General features: G+C 42.8%; 1 non-coding gene across 1 annotated transcript; it reads left to right on the forward strand.

Annotated features, from left to right (window-relative positions):
* Positions 1-15969: 15969 nt before the first annotated feature.
* Positions 15970-16041, forward strand: TRNAG-UCC (transfer RNA glycine (anticodon UCC)). Its single transcript has one exon. It is a non-coding gene; the product is annotated as a tRNA-Gly (tRNA).
* The last annotated feature ends 755 nt before the right edge of the window (positions 16042-16796 follow it).

The following is a 16796-nucleotide window of genomic DNA, read 5'->3' on the forward strand; positions in this document are numbered from 1 at the left end:
AAAAGCACTTCTGTGATTTGAACTTGGCCAGCAGCCAAAGACCACCCTTTCCCCTGCCCAGAAAAATGGAGGACAACAAAAAGGAAAAAACTTGCAGATTGAAATAAAAAACAGTTTAGTGATTATAATGTAACAAAAAAATAACACAAAGTACAAGCTGGTAATGCACAATGTGATTGCTCACCACCTGCCAACCGATACCCAGCCTGCTCCCGGCCAGCAATCCCAACAGAATGAAGATCCTGCCGTGCTGACCCAAAGCAAGAGAGAACCTGCCTCCTTTATATAATGAGCATAGTGTCACATGATATGGAATACTCCAATGGCCAATCCGGGCCTGGCACTCCAGCTGTGCCCCCTCTCAACTCAAAGAAAGTTAACTCTATCCTGGATGAAATCCAGGTTGGGCACTCCTGCTATGCTCTCTCCCAGCTCAAGAAAATTAACTCTATCCCAGCTGAAACCAGGACAAAGCCCTTGTAAAAAGTTCCTCTCCAGCTTTCCTATAGGCCCCCTTTAAGTACTGGAAGGGTCCTGTAAGATCTCCCTGGAGCCTTCTCTTCTCTAGGCCGAACAACCCCAACTCTCTCAGCCTGTCTTCATAGGAGAGGTGCTCCAGCCCTCTGATCATTTTTGTGGCCTCCTCTGGTCTCTCTCCAACAGGTCCATGTCCTTCTTATGTTGTTGGCCCCAGAGCTGGACACAGTACTCCAGGTCGGGTCTCATGAGAGCAGAGTAGAGGGGCAGAATCACCTCCTCTTACCTGCTGGTTGCTCTTCTCTTGATGCAGCCCAGGATACAGTTGGCTTTCTGGGCTGCAAGTGCACATGGCTGGGTCATGTTAAGCTTCTCCTCAACACCCTGAAGTCCTTCTCCTCAGGGCTGCTCTCAATCCATTCTGCACCCACCCTGTATTTCTGTTTGGGATTGCCTCAACCCATGTGCAGGACCTTGCACTTGGCCTTGTTGAACTTCATGAGGTTTGCACAGGCCCACCTCTCAAGCCTATCAAGGTCCCTGTGGATGTCATCCCTTTCCTCCAGCATGTTGACCATACCACACAGCTTGGTGTCGTTGGCAAATTTACTGAGGGTGCACTCAATCCCACTGTCCATGTTGCCAACAAAGATGTTAAACAACGCCGGTCCCAACACCAACCCCTGAGGAACGCCATTTGTCCACTTGGACATTGAGCCTTTGCCCTCAACTCTTTGAGTGTGACCATCCAGCCAATTCCTTATCCATTGAGTGGTCCATCTGTCAAATCCATGTGTCTTCAATTTAGAGACAAGGATGTCGTGCAGGACAGTGTCAAATGCTTTGCACAAATCCAGGTAGGTAACATCAATTTCTCTTCCCTTATCCACCAATGCTGTAACTTTGTTGTAGAAGGCCACCAACTTTGTCAGGCATGATTTGCCCTTAGTGAAGCCATGTTGGCTGTCACCAATCACCTCCTTATTTTCCATGTGCCTTTCCATAGTTTCCAGGAGGATCCACTCCATGATCTTGCTGGGCACAGAGGTGAGACTGACTGGGCTGTAGTTCCCCAGTCTTCCTTTTTTCCATTTTTAAAAATGGGGTTTATGTTTCCCCTTTTCCAGTCAGTAGGAACTTCACTGGACTCAAATATGATGGATAGTGGCTTAGCCACTTCATCCGCCATTTTCCTCAGGACCGCAGATACCTCTCATCAGGTCCCATGGACTTGTGTGCCTTCAGGTTCCTTAGATGGTCTCAAGCCTGACCTTCTCCTACAGTGGGCAGTTCTTCATTCTCCCAGTCCCTGCCTTTGCCTTCTACAGCTTGGCTGGTGTGGCTGGAACACTTGCTGGTGAAGACTGAGGCAAAAAAGTCATTGAGTACCTCCACCTTCTCCATGTACCAGGTAACCAGGTCTCTCATTTCCTTCCATAGAGGGCCCACATCTTCCCTAGTCTTCCTTTTATCACTGACGTACCTATAGAAGCTTTTCTTGTTGCCTTTGATGTCCCTGGCCAGATTTAATTCTGTCAGGGTTTTAGGTTTTGTAACCTCATCCCTGGCTGCTCGGACAATTTCTTTGTATTCCTCCCTGAATACCTGTCCTTGCTTCCATCCTCTGTAGGCTTCCTTTTTGTGTCTGAGTTTGTCCAGGAGCTCCTTGTTCATCCATGCAGGCCTCCTGGTGTTTTTGCCTGATTTCCTCTTTGTCAGGCTGTATTACTCCTGAGCTTGAAGGAGGTGGTTCCTTGAATATTAACCAGCTTTCTTGGGCCCCTCTTCTCTCTAGGGCTTTATCCCATGCTACTCTACCAAGCAGATCCCTGAAGAGGCCAAAGTCTGCTCTCCTGAAGTCCAGGGTAACGAGCTTGCTGTGTGCCCTCATCGCTGCTTGAAGGATCTTGAACTCCAGCATTTCATGGTCACTGCAGCCAAGGCTGCCCTTGAGCTTCACATTCCCCACCAGCCCCTCCTTGTTGGTGAGAACAACACCTTGATGACTCCTCTATCACTTGGAGAAGGAAGTTATCATCAATGCATTACAGGAACCTCCTGGACTGGTTATGCACTGCTGTGTCGTCCCTTCAACAAGTATCGGGGTGGTTGACATCCCCCCTGAGGACCAGGGCTTGTGAATGTGAAGCTGCTCCTATCTGTCTACAGAGAGTCTCATCCACTTGGTCTTCCTGGTCAGGTTGCCTGTAGCAGACCCCCACTATAATGTCAGCTGTCCCTGTCCTCCCTTTTATTCAAATCCTCACCCATTCTTTGTAGTTTTCCTCCTTAAGCTCCACCTCTAAGCACAGAAGCATGGGAGACCTTGTTGGGGAAGGCTAAGACAAAGAAGGTACTGAGTATCTCAGCCTTATCTGTGTCTGCTGTCTCTAAATCACCTGGTCCATTCAACAATGTTCACTCATTTCCCTTATCCAACCTTTTAGTATGAACATAGTTGTAGAGTTTCTTGTTGCTCATAATGTCTGTTCAAGTTTCAACTGCATCTGAGCTTTTGCCTTCCTAACATCACCCATATATAGCCAGGGATTTTTTCTAAATTACTCCTGTATAGCTTATCCCTGCTTCCTGCTCCTGTATGTTGCCTCTTCACATTGAAGGTCCATCATGAATTTCCTGCTTAGTCAAGCTGTTGACTATATATGTCTGTGTTTTCCTGAGTATCAGGATAGATTGTTGTTGTGCTTGGAGGATGCTGTCCTAAAAGACCTGGCAGTTTTCCTGAGCTCCTTTGCCTTTCAGAGCTGTCTCCCTGAGGATCCCATCAACCTATTCCTGAACAAACTGAAGACTGCTTGCCTGAAGTCTAGGGTTTGCAACCCACTACGCTCCTTCTTCATCACCCTCAGGATCTTGAACATCAATATTCAGCAGCCACTACAGCCAAGGCTACCACTGTGCATCACATCACCAGTTAGTTCTTCTTTGTTGTTGAATAACAGATCCAGCTGTGTAGTACCTCTGGTTGTCCCATCCAGTACCCATATCAAGAAGTTGTTCTTGACACCCTCCAGAAGCCTTATTGACTGCTTTTGCTCTTCTGGAAAACATCTGGAAGGTTAAAGACCCTCTGAGAATCAGGGTCTGTGCTAAAGTGACTTCAAATCTACTTTTTTTCTACTTTTTTTTTTTTTTTTTAAACGATGTTTTAATAATCAAAGTTCCTACCAGGGAAATAAGAGAAATTTGTTCTAGGGCTGATTTTATCGTGAAGGGGTTTGGAATCTGTAGCTGCCATGTCATAGGAAGTTTCCAACCTCTAGCCCATGGGGAAACCATACTATTTCTCAAGCTTTCTCGTGAAGTGGGACATTCATGCCATATACTTTCATGCACTTTAAATTAGTCTAGGAAAGGAAGCACTATTACATCCCCTGAGCACTGTAGTCCTTATCTCTTTTGTATTGAATAAACAGTGCCCAGATCACTCCCAAAGTGTGTACACTAACTGGACCAACAGTGGCAAATCAGTAGCAAATACTATGTTTGGCATAGAATTTGTAGCCAGCACTAGGTTACCTTGTTTACAAGCTTAGTACTAGACATGAAAAGCATGTTACTTCTGCATAAGACTATTACAGGGAAACCAGGCACCATTCCTGTCACTGCACAGAATACAAAGTGCAGTTTTTGCTTTCTTTGAACAGCAGTGTCAATAGTTTCAGTGAGATCTTAACAGTCAGCTACTTTTTATGATCTGAATCTCAGTTACATTTAGAAATTTTACTCATGAATAGTACTGTTTTCCATCTTGATTTTTTTTTTCTCCTCTCTTTCTTTGGCTTCAAAAAGAAATGAAGAAATAAAGTGAGAAGCATTCAAAATAAAATGAAAATAAGACAAGTGTGCCCTCTGCTTTAAACCTATTTAGTTAGCTACAGTCCCAGCAAGAGTGAATTTGTTCCATTGTTTTCTATTTTCTAGTTTGTTCTTTGATTATTGCATTTCATTTCATACATAAGCACTATGGGGGTTTTATCCCCATCTACAGTATGCAGGAGGTTTGACTGAGCAGGGCCAGCTTGCTTGGCAGATCCTCTGGTATTGACTAACCAGGCGGCTTTTGCTAAATGCACGTCCCAGTGTTTGAAAGTTCCACCACCCATTGCTCTCAGTGTAGTTTTCAGCAATCCACTGTGTCGCTCAATTTTCCCAGAGGCTGGTGCATGGTAGGGAATGTGATATATCCACTCAATGCCATGTTTTTTTAGCCCAGGCGTCTATGAGTTTGTTTCATAAATGTGTCCCATTATCTGACTCAATTCTTTCTGGTGTGCCATGCCACCATAAGTCTTTCTCCTCAAGGCCTAAAATGGTGTTCCGGGCAGTGGCATGGGACACGGCATAAGTTTCCAAGCATCCGGTGACTGCTTCCACCATTGTAAGCACATAGTGTTTGCCTTGCCGAGTTTGTGGGAGCGTGATATAATCAATCTGCCAGGCCTCCCCATATTTATATTTTGACCATCGTCCTCCATACCAAATGGGCTTTAACTGTTTGGCTTGTTTGATTGCAGCACGTGTCTCACATTCATGGATTACCTGTGCAATAACATCCATGGTTAAGTCCACCTCTTGGTCACGTGCCCATCTATATGTTGCATCTCTTCCCTGATGGCCTGAGGAGTCATGGGCCCAGTGAGCCATAAATTGTTCACCCTTATGTTGCCAGTCCAGATCTACTTGAGCCACCTTAATCTTGGCAGCCTGATCCGCCTGTTGGTTGTTCTGATGTTCTTCAGTGGTCTGGCTCTTGGATATGTGAGTGTCTACATAGCGTACTTTCACAAGAAGATTCTCTATCTGAGCAGCAATATCTTGCCATGATTCAGCAGCCGGAATGGATTTGCCTCTGTGCTGCCAGTTGCTCCGTTTCCACTGCTGTAACCACCCCCACAGCGCATTTGCCACCATCCATGAGCCAGTATAGAGGTAGAGCCCTGATCACTTTTCTCTCTCAGCGATATCCAAGGCCAACTGGACGGCTTTCACCTCTGAGAACTGACTCGATTCACCTTCTCCTTCAGCAGCTTCAGCGACCAGTCGTGTGGGGCTCCACACAGCTGCCTTCCACCTTCGATGTTTTCCCACAATGTGACAGGACCCATCGGTAAACAGGGCATATCGCTTCTCATCATCCAATAGTTTATTATATGGTGGGGCCTCTTCAGCACGTGTTGCCTCTTCCTCTGGTGCCATTCCAACACCTTTGCCTTCTGGCCAATCTGTAATCACTTCCAGTATTCCCGGACAGCTGGGGCTCCCTATTCGAGCCCATTGTGTGATTAATGCGACCCATTTACTCCACGTGGCATGAGTTGCATGGTGCGTAGAAGGGACACTCCCTTTGAACATCCAGCCCAGCACTCAGTCGGGGAGCCAGGAGGAGTTGTGCTTCAGTCCCGATCACCTCTGAAGCAGCTCAAACCCCTTCATATGCTGCCAGTATCTCTTTTTCTGTCAGAGTATAGCGGTCTTCTGATCCTCTGTATCCCCGACTCCAAAACCCCAGGGGTCGACCCTGAGTCTCCCCTGGTGCTCTCTACCAGAGACTCCAGGTAGGGCCATTCTTCCCGGCTGCAGTGTAGAGCACATTTTTAACATCTTGCCCTGTCTGAACTGGCCCAAGGGCTACTGCATGAACTATTTCCTGCTTAATTTGCTCAAAAGCCTGTCGCTGCTCCGGGCCCCATACAAAAATCATTCTTTTTCTGGGTCACTTGATAGAGAGGGCTGACAATCGGACTGTAATTTGGAATGTGCAGTCTCCAGAAACCCACAACACCCAAGAAAGCTTGCGTTTCCTTTCTGTTAGTTGGTGGGGACATAGCTGTTGTTTTATTTATCACCTTCATTGGAATCTGATGACATCCATCTTGCCATTTTACTCCTAAAAACTGGATCTCTTGTGCAGGTCCCTTAACTTTATTATGCTTTATGGCAAAACCGTCTCTCAGAAGGATTTGGATTATTTTCTCCCCTTTCTCAAAAACTTCTTCTGCTCTATTACCCCATATAAAGATATCATCAATGTACTGTAAATGTTCTGGGGCTTCACCTTGTTCCAGTGCAGTCTGGATCAGTCCATGGCAAATGGTGGGGCTCTGTTTCCACCCCTGGGGCAGTTGATTCCAGATGTATTGGACACCCCTTCAGGTAAAAGCAAACTGTGCCCTGCATTCTGCTGCCAGAGGGATGGAGAAAAATACATTGGCAGTATCAATCGTGGCGTACCGCTTGGCCACCTTCAACTCTAGTTCATATTGCAGTTCCAACATGTCTGGCACGTCAGCACTCAGCGGTGGCCACCTTCGACTCTAGTTCATATTGCGGTTCCAACATGTCTGGCACGGCAGCACTCAGCGGTGGCGTGACTTCATTCAGGCCACGATAGTCCACTGTCAATCTCCACTCTCCATTAGACTTTCGCACTGGCCATATGGGGCTGTTAAAAGGGGAGCGTGCCTTGCTGATGACTCCTTGGCTCTCTAGCTGACGAATCAGTTTATGGATAGGGATTACAGAGTCTCAACTGGTGTGGTATTGCCGTCAGTGCACGTTGTAGTGGCAGTTGGCACCCGTTGTTCTTCAACCCTCAGCAATCCCACAACAGAAGGATCCTCTGATAGACCAGGCAACACAGACAGCTGTTTAATTCCTTCTGTTTCCAAGGCAGCTGTACCAAAAGCCCACCGATACCCTTTTGGGTCCTTAAAATACCCTCTTCTGAGATAATCTATGCCAAGAATACATGGAACGTCTGGGCCAGTCACAATGGGGTGTTTTTCCCACTCTTTTCCACTTAGGCTCACCTCGGCCTCCAACACAGTCAGCTGTTGAGACCCCCTGTCACTCCTGAAATACAAACGGGTTCTGCTCCTTTAAAATTTGATGGCATTAGGGTGCATTGAGCACCAGTGTCCACTAGAGCCTTATACTGCTGGGGGTCAGATGTGCCAGGCCATCGAATCCACACAGTCCAGTAAACTCGGTTGTCCCTGTCCTCCGCCTGGCTGGAGGCAGGGCCCCTCTAATGTTGATCATAATACTCGCTAACGACAAATGGGTTAGTGTGGTGTGCATGGGTTTCAGCCTCATCTTGATCACTCACTTCTTGTGAATACAAGTCAGAAGTTCTTCTGATAGGATCATGAGCAAAGTCGACCTTTCTGCTCCGTTTGGGCCCTTGATTACTGGAAACCAGAGCAGCATTTCTCCTGAAAGCACCACGTTCTGTACTTGTTCTTCTGTCCAGCTCACATACCCACTTTTCTAGGAGGTAGGCAGGTTTTCCATCCCATTTCTTCATGTCTTCTCCATAGTCACACAGGCAATGCCACAGCTTCCCCTGCGGTGTGTACTGATTCTCTCGAGTAGAGAAATGACTGCTCCTAATAGCCGAGATTCTGGTCTGAGCAGGTGGGGAGTAGGACATGTTCTCCTTAAGTTGCTGGACATCTTGAGATAATTAGTTCACAGCCACGATGTTGGGGGAAGAGACACTTTCTTCGTATTGTCGTAGTCGACGAGCCAGTTCATTCACTGTTGGTCCCTCTTTGTCTGTCCAGTCCATTACTGTTAATGCATTGGCATATGATGATGATGTGCTCCGTACAAAAGTCCTCCACATGGGCCAGGTGCATCAGACTTCATCTGGATCTGTGGCTAGCCATGCATTATCTGGGTCATAGTAAACTACCTCCCGCACAGCTAGCTCCCTCAAAGATTGAATGCCTCTTTCCATAGTGGTCCACTTACTTGGTTGACATGTAAAGTCATCCTTGAAGGGATACCTCTCCCTCACACTTGACAGAAGTTGCTTCCAGAGACTAAGATTTTGTGTCTCCTTTCCAACGGCTTTGTCAATGCCCCCTTCGCTAGACAGGGATCCCAGCTGCCTCGCCTCCCTGCCCTCTAGTCCCATGCTACTGGCCCCGCTATCCCAGCACCACAGCAGCCAGGTAATGAGTTGCTCAGTTGGCTGGCAGCTGTAATCTTTTCTTATGTCTCGCAACTCACTCAAGGACAAGGATTAGGTGACTATCACTGGCTCTGCCTCCTCCTGTTCTCGTGATGGGCCTGGTTCATCATCACCCTGTACACTGTGAGGGGATTTTCTTGTGTATTTCTTCTTCTGTATGGGAGCGACTGACACTGTCGTGGGTTGGTTCTCTGGTTCAGCTGCAGCGCCTGTCCTCGGGCTTGTAGTGGCCGCAGTTTCTGTTACTTGGTTAATCTTAAATAGTAGCTTAACCATAAACAAAACCTGAACCACATTCAGGAACACACTAGGTTCTAACAGCACAGCAACCATGTTTATGTCAACGTTCCAAAGATATTTGAACTCCCCAAATTTCTCAAACACAACTGTAAATAGCCCCAGGACCGATGACTGCAGGCTGCCATAGATGAGCATCACATAGTACAAAAAAAGAAACAAAACCTTAACCCAACTCTCACGGAAGGTATTGCAAATGAGGTGATAAGATCTTAAGGAGCCAAGTAATCCACATTTTACCCATTTTGTTGTTATCTCAAACAAAAAGAAAAACCTCGGGGCCCCATGTTGGGCGACAAAAACTGTGGAAGTTTGAACTCAGGCGGCAGCCAGACGCCACGTGGCTGGCCGTTCATGTTCCCCTCCCCCCTCTGGTGAAATAGGGGAGGGGCAAAAAGAAGAGAACTCGTAGGTTGAGTAAAAAGAAAGAATTTACTAAATATAACAAGAGAACAACAGTAACAATAGTGAGTCCAAAAAGTAAACGGGTAAAATGCGGCAGTGGCTTACCGAGCGCGGCGACTGCCCCCATCCCCCCCCAGCAACGACCTGACGAGCAGACAGACGGGGTTTGTGCAAGCCCCAAGTGAAAAGCGGAGAGAGAGAGAGAGAGAGCCCGCCCACCTAAATCCCTGGGCATGATATCACATGGTATGAAATACTCCAATGAAAATTAACTCCATCCTGGTCGAAACCAGGACAGCTCTTATGTTTATATATTCAATCTTAGTTTGTCTTAACTAAGTGTAAAAGAAGCTTTCCTGAATTGCATCAAGAATTTGAAACAATACAAGCTTTTCCCTCCAAAATAGATATGTATTTTGAAACCAAAATTTTTTCTAGAAAGCTTTCCCAACAGAATGACTAAAACTGACAGTCCTGACCAGGAATGGGTTAGATGATCCAATGCACATGTTAAACTTCAGAACAAAAGTCATTAAAAACACCTAGCAGAGAAATACCCACAATCACCTTAAATAGTGCACCCCATTTCCATAGAAGTCAATTTCTACATTGAAGTGCAAGAATCAAGTGGATTAATTGCCCATTTGTCTGTAAGCTTCTGGGATAGAGAATGTTGGTCTATTTAATGCATAAATACTCCAGAGTAATTTCCCCCATATTTATTTTCCACTGGTGCATCGATTATATTCATTTGACAGGGTTCTGGAAAGCGTCATCTTTTGGACTGACTGTAAAAATGAAATATACCAACCTTTTCAGAAGGTGACGGGAAAAAAGAAATCCCTACACAACTAAATGCAAGTACCACGTTATGCATATTTCCCTAAAGAGGCAGAATTTATTCAGTAATTCCTTACTATTCCCTTTCAACTCCCAGAAAGATGGAGATAGAGTAAAACAGAATCTTAGACTCCAGATCAGTGTACACATGTCCAACATTATATAACAAAGATAAATTATATAGCAAGGATAAATAAAAAGATAAACTATTTCTGTGGCCAAAATTAATCAGAATAACCTAGCCTAAAACAAAAGCAGAAACTTTCCCCTACAAACAATAGTAAGAGAAAAAAGGATAAAACAAATTGACAAAATAAATCTGAATCTTTGTCTACAGAGTCTGAATCCTTCTTCTACTAAAAAAATAAATTCTCATTCTCACTCAGGTCTTTGTATTCAGCCTTCACAGTCAAATGTTCCAGTGATGTTTTCTGATGTTAGGTGTAGGCTGTGGGTGTGCCTTGCCTTGCTTAAAAACATGCCAAGAAAGCAGTGTGAAGAAAGGAAGAAAAAGAGTGTGCTGGAGGTTAAAAAATATATGTACTACTGAAACTTTGTGCTTCTTTAATCATATATGATTCTAAACTGTGTACATGACTTCTACATTTTCAATCTGTAGAAATAAAGAGGTCCTTTTACTGCTCTTCTCTGTTACTCTATCTATAAAACTGATCATCTAGAACAGACATTGTTATGGAAGGGGCACAAGTATAAGGGTGAAAGTATGTGAAGCCTACCTACTTAAAGACCAGATCTAGCTAATAAATCTGGAATAGTGACAAAAGGCTGTGTACATGCCTTCTTGAATCAGGTACATGAATTTAAACACCAAAACAAACCTTGTTTTTTAATAATCCTCTCTGTTTGGGGTTAGAATTTTTTTTTTTTCTTCGTTCTTATCAAATGGAGCAAGTTCAGTGGCTTCTGTTTTCTTGAGGAACCATAGAGAGCCAGTAAAGTTTTTGCTGATTGAGTAGCTCATTTCTAAATATAAAATAATTTCTGAGACATGCATTGTGTTAATTCTGAAAACATCTAAATCACTGTTGAATGTCTTATATCTGCTCTGCACAAAAAATCATCAGTATCCATACATTAATGAACCTCAAACTTTGTCTTTCTAGATGATCTTCCCATTCTCAAAATAACATAACTGCCAATAAGAACAATTTAGACTGAGAGAAAATGAGAGTTGTCATTTTGTGATTTATCGTGAATTTAAAAATGTTTAGATTATATGAATGCCACTTTGTGTAAAACTTTTAAGTTCAAGCTAACCACTTCACATTTTTAACATCAATAGAAAGAAAAAGGTCCCTCTAGAAGGTGATTCACCAGCTTATTTTAGACACTTATCCCAGGCTGAGATGAATCATCCTCTGAAGGTGTCCATGCACATTTCTACATAGCATCCCAGCTTCTGAAGCCAAGTGAATGCATGAAAAAACTCTCAGTACAGATTCTCATTTAACTTCCTATCCCTTGATAATTCAAAGAAAAGCTAAAGAACAAAATCAATAATGGCTTAGGAATTATTTAAGATTTTTTAAACAGTTGTTTATTATTTTGGGGACAGTTGTCTGGTTTTCAGTTGATTTCATCATCAGGATGGCTAGAAAGAAGCTGACTGGTGAGTTCTTCATTTCAGTCATACTATACCAGCCTTGTCAGGATGCCACTGCATCCGACACAGTGAGCTCTCCTTTGCACTAAGAATCGTAATTCTTGGGAAAGTTGATTTTATTTTTTCAAGTTAACAGCTTACTATTAATTACAGCACTATGAATTTTACATACACCAGAGAAAGTAACTTATTGCTTGTCATTAAATTTCTGTTAGTTATTGGTAGAGAAAAGAATACTGAATGTCTTTTTGAAAAGTCAAACTTTTTTCTAGATGTTAATAAAAAAAGACTCAGTAATCATAATGAGAAATGATAGAATTATTAAAATTTTCTATTAAATCCAGAAACATGTCATTTTATTAACTAGAGCAAATGTAATTTATGACTGTTAGAAATCAAAAAAGCAACCAAACCAACAAGTGTTACAAATGTTAGAAAACATTTGCAAGACTTCTTGATGGACAGCAACAAGTCCAGAATTTTGAAATGCTATCTTTACAGTCAATTTTAAAGTATTCCTAAATTTGAGTTGTTATCTGATAAAGATAAACGTGTTTATGTGTATGTTATCTTTATTGTATGTTAAGGACTGATCACTCAAGGAGACTGACCTTGATACAATAAAGTATATAACTATGTGAATAATTTGATTAGAGAACTGCATTTGGCAAACTGAAGTCAGTATCTAAGACGATCAGGTTACACAAGAAAAATAGTAATAGTAAGAAAAATAGGTGAGATTTTCAAGCAAGAGCCTCATGAAGGTTGATTATTAATTTTTTAATTTAACTTATACTTGGTGTATCCTAAGTAAATGACTTCTAAAAACTTTTATTTTTTTTTCTTTTGGTGTATTAGGTCTAAATACATAAAGTTTTCAAATGGCTTTGAAATGGTCATGTGTCTATAATATTATTATGCCACTATTTGCCTAACATATTTTAGGCAGTTTTCTTTTATGAAACTTAGACATCTTTTATTTTGAAGATTTAATGCTGTTTCTTTACTGGAGGAGTTCATAAAACTTGTGGTGGCTAAAAGACAACTTCTGTTCAGATGGTAGTACTAAAGTGTTCTGAAATCTTTTGGGATATTTTCTTATTATTTTTAACCCTTTGCTCTAATATGGACTAAGGAATCCACTGGACTCACAGTATAAGCATATTATCCTTCCAGACCAGCTAAACCAAGATCTGTACTCAGGAGAAGCTTATTGCCAGAAAACTGGACAAATTCAGTGTTGATTATACCTAGGTTTTATACTTCATGTTTGAATAGCTTCTAGATTTCTACAGGCTGTGGATCTGCAGCACCACAATTTCACAATTAGCTGGGGCCTTGCGCTGTAAACAAAAAGAATATGAAGCATGCCTTGATCCTCAGCAATAACAGAGGTCACCAGCAGTGAGCAAGGCATGCCCTTTGCCAGAAAAGCAATGCTGCTGCACCTTCACTGAGCAGTCTTTGAAACAAGGGTTAATTGAGAGGTTAGTGTGATGATACACTAAGTAGTTGAAGATGATATTGCAAAAAAACCAGTCACATATGCAACTAATTTGGTGTAAACCCAAACAAAGGAAACCTTTACTAAGAAAGCAGAGAGCATGTCATTACATGTGTGGTAGGAATCCTTTTAATTATGCCACGGTAAAGTACTTCCTCTCTGCTCTATGCTGTAGGCTCATGGTCAACAGATTTGTTGCCTAGTGAATGAAATACAGATTAGGAAAGGCTACCACTGCATGCTCATCTTGTTCTGCTAAGATATAATAAGGGTTAATTCAATATGCTTGTTCATCAAGTGCTACTGGAATCTGTGTACATATATGTGTATGTGTAAGAAGGAAAACAAGAAATAATCAGGACAAACTTCATCCAGAGCCCCTGATTTGGCAGTGTGTGTGGTTTGTCTGAACATACAAGAGTTACTGAAGTTAAGGAGGCTTTGCATTTGGGAATGAAACACTGGGGTCAGATTTCAATGGATTTCCAGGTGCCTACAGATGTTCAGAAGTGTTTCTAGAATTCCTTAAGCAGGATAAGACTACTTTGACCTTGGGAATGTGGCTCTCTGAGTTTATCTGCAACTTTGGATGCTTAAATTCTTTAGAAATCTTGTGCATGTTTAATCAGCTTTATGGACGGAGGAGACCCAGGTGGCTGCCTTTCATAAAGCTCTTAGCCTGTCCTGCTTCTCTGTTCCATTCTGCCCAACCACGTCAGCTTCCAGCTTTCTCAGAGCAAGCAATCCTCATCCAGTTCTTTTTCTCAATTCAAAGGGGGCCCATCTCCCTGCCCAGTTCTACCACAGTTTTAAAATAATCCTCTTCACTCTGTATTGCCTTAAAATATAGGATGGTGAGATCACAAAGAAGACATAGTTAAGGCTATAACTTCAAGAAAGAGAAATATCATTCTTAGTAAGAAAAACATCCACACTACCTCCAGATTGACTTCTTTACTAAAGTTATTCAAATCTCCAAAGCGATAAGGTAATGATTTTCAAATGGTAGTCCACAGACTTACAGGTTCCATGGAATATTTCTGCAGGGAAGTATGTAAAGAATAGCTTTCTGTGATGATTGTTAAACCACATTCTTCAGTAATGTTGGAAACAACTGTTGCTAGGCTTAAATTTATTCTTCATGCCTTTGCAGTTTTACTAGAAAATATTTATGGTGTCTACAGATTAGGAAAAAAGCATGAAAATCATTACAATAAGGTATGTATTTTTCAGAAGTGATTATGATTAGTGAGTTTAATGTGTCCCATGGCATCATATTCTCAAATTATTAGCTTATTGGCTCAGGGCCAAGGACCCACGTAGAAGGGTTCCACATCAAGTGCACACAAAACCTGGTGCCAAAAGGAATGGTTTGCAGTGCATGCACCACATAACTGAAGTGTGCATTTGCAAAGTAATGCATGTACAGTGCATATCACATAAAGTGAAAATAAAGTCTCCATTGTTCAGTAGACCCCTGTTAGCTTGTTCTGTTAAGCCATAGTTATAAATATGGTTAACAGTACACACTCACAACATATCTGCAGAGCCTTCCAAATAGGATCTTGGCTGGTTTTGCTAGTTTTAAAGTAAAGTGTGGGGAAAATGAGAGAAGACTCGTTATCCTTACTATGGTGTAGCTGTGCTCTGTAGACTTTTCTCTAATGTTGCATAAAATTTCATCAGTAGAAACGCTAGATGATCCTGGGTAAAATGGCTAGAGTATGCACAGGACTGGGGCACCTGCTATGGACCTAGTCGTTCCTCAGATGCAGGCAAAGTGACAGAAAGGGTCAGGAATCAGGAGATCAATGGATGTCTAACCAATATGAGGTCTTACAACTTTTCTGACAACCATTGCAGTAAGCTAAAGACTGAAGACTTGAGACTCAAAAAGACCTGAAAGTCTCTTTCTTAAGAAACTGAGAGCTGGCACAGAATGTTTTCATCCATAAGCTTGCTGAGAAAAGCAAAACATTCCTGCCTGTTAAGAACCAGATCTGTCTGTAAACAGGCCATTCTCAGAAAAGAAATCACAGATGCCCTAGAACGCCCTGGATTATTCATAGGGTATCCTCACAGCATCTGAGTTTTGAGAATTTGTCCCTCTGAAGTAGTTTATTGGCTCTATCCACTGTAATAGAAAACCTTTCATCATACATTATGTGATAAAAATGTACTTAAGTTTGAATTTAAAAATTTCAAACTTGTGTTTCAGATAATCCTCTTTCAAATATCAACCTTTTGTAAATCTATTCAGTTTATTTTCAGCTACATTTTCCATGTGGTCTTGTGTTTCTTTGGATGATACTGAGAAGAGAAAAGCAGTAGCTGAGAGAAAGGACAACATATGTTGTTCATTATAATTTTTTCCACCTAATGTTTCAAACTAGAAATAAAAAGCTCATCATAGTTCAACATTAATGCTGGTGAGAGTATTTCTTTTACTAAAAATGGTGAAATAAGGATGCTTGCTTTATCAAACTGGAGCTGTTAGCTGGCCTTTTTTCCAATTGTGCTATTATCTGCAGTGCCATTTCTGAAGGTTTTAGTCCTTTAATTTGGAATTTCTTTTCAAGAAATCAGAACATTGGTAATATTTCACTGAATGATACCTTAGTTTTTTTCACTGTTTTTTTGAAAAAAACCCCAGCGTTTTCTAGTAGCCTGGGCAGCCGTAGTGAAAACTTGAATGTTTCCCTCAGTAGTCCTTTTTTTTTGTACTTGTAGTGTGCAGTTTACAAATCCTGTGATTAGACCAGGAGTGGGCAGAAACTGTAATAGAAGGATGGATTCAGCCAGGAAGACACACATAGCGCCGCGTTGGTGGTATAGTGGTGAGCATAGCTGCCTTCCAAGCAGTTGACCCGGGTTCGATTCCCGGCCAACGCAAGTTGCTTTTTGACACCTTGCTGAGCGGAGCGGCTGGTGACACCGGCGGGTGGTGCTGCCACCCAGAGACACCTCGACAGGCTGGAAAAATGGGTCAACGGGAACCTTGTGAAGTTTAACAAGGAGAAAAGTGCGAAGTCGTGCACCCCTGGGCAGGAGTAACCCTTATGTCCGGGGTGCCACCCATCCAGAGAGCAGCTTGGGGGAAAAAGCCCTGGGGGTGCTGGTGCACACCGAGCTGGACGTGAGTCAGCATTGGTGCCCTTGCAGCAAAGGTGGCTGAGGGTGTCTGTCCTAAGCTTCATTAGACAAAGCGTTGCCAGCAGGCTGAGGAAGGTGACCTTTCCCTCCTACTCAGCGCTAGTGAGGTCACACCTGGAGCAGTGACTGTGTCCAGCTCTGGACTCCCCAGTACTGGAGACGCATGGACATACTGGAGAGGGTCCAGTGAAGGCTATGAGGATGGTTAAAGTGCTGGAGCATTTCTGCTATGAGGAAAGACCCAGTGACTGTTTAGCCTGGAGAAGAGAACACAAAGGGGAGGAATCTTAGTGTATATAAATAGCTGAAGGGAGGGTGCAAAGGAGGATGGAGACAGGCTCTTTTCAGTGGTACCCAGTGGTAGAACCAGAGGCAATGTGCACAAACTGAAATACAGAAGGTTCTCTCTGAACATCAGGAAACACTTCTTTACTGTGAGGGTAACCAAGCACTGGCAGAGGTTGCCCAGAGAGGCTGTAGAATCTCCATCCTTG

The sequence above is a fragment of the Strix uralensis genome, chromosome 1, assembly GCF_047716275.1.
Source record: "Strix uralensis isolate ZFMK-TIS-50842 chromosome 1, bStrUra1, whole genome shotgun sequence".
NCBI lineage: Eukaryota > Metazoa > Chordata > Aves > Strigiformes > Strigidae > Strix > Strix uralensis.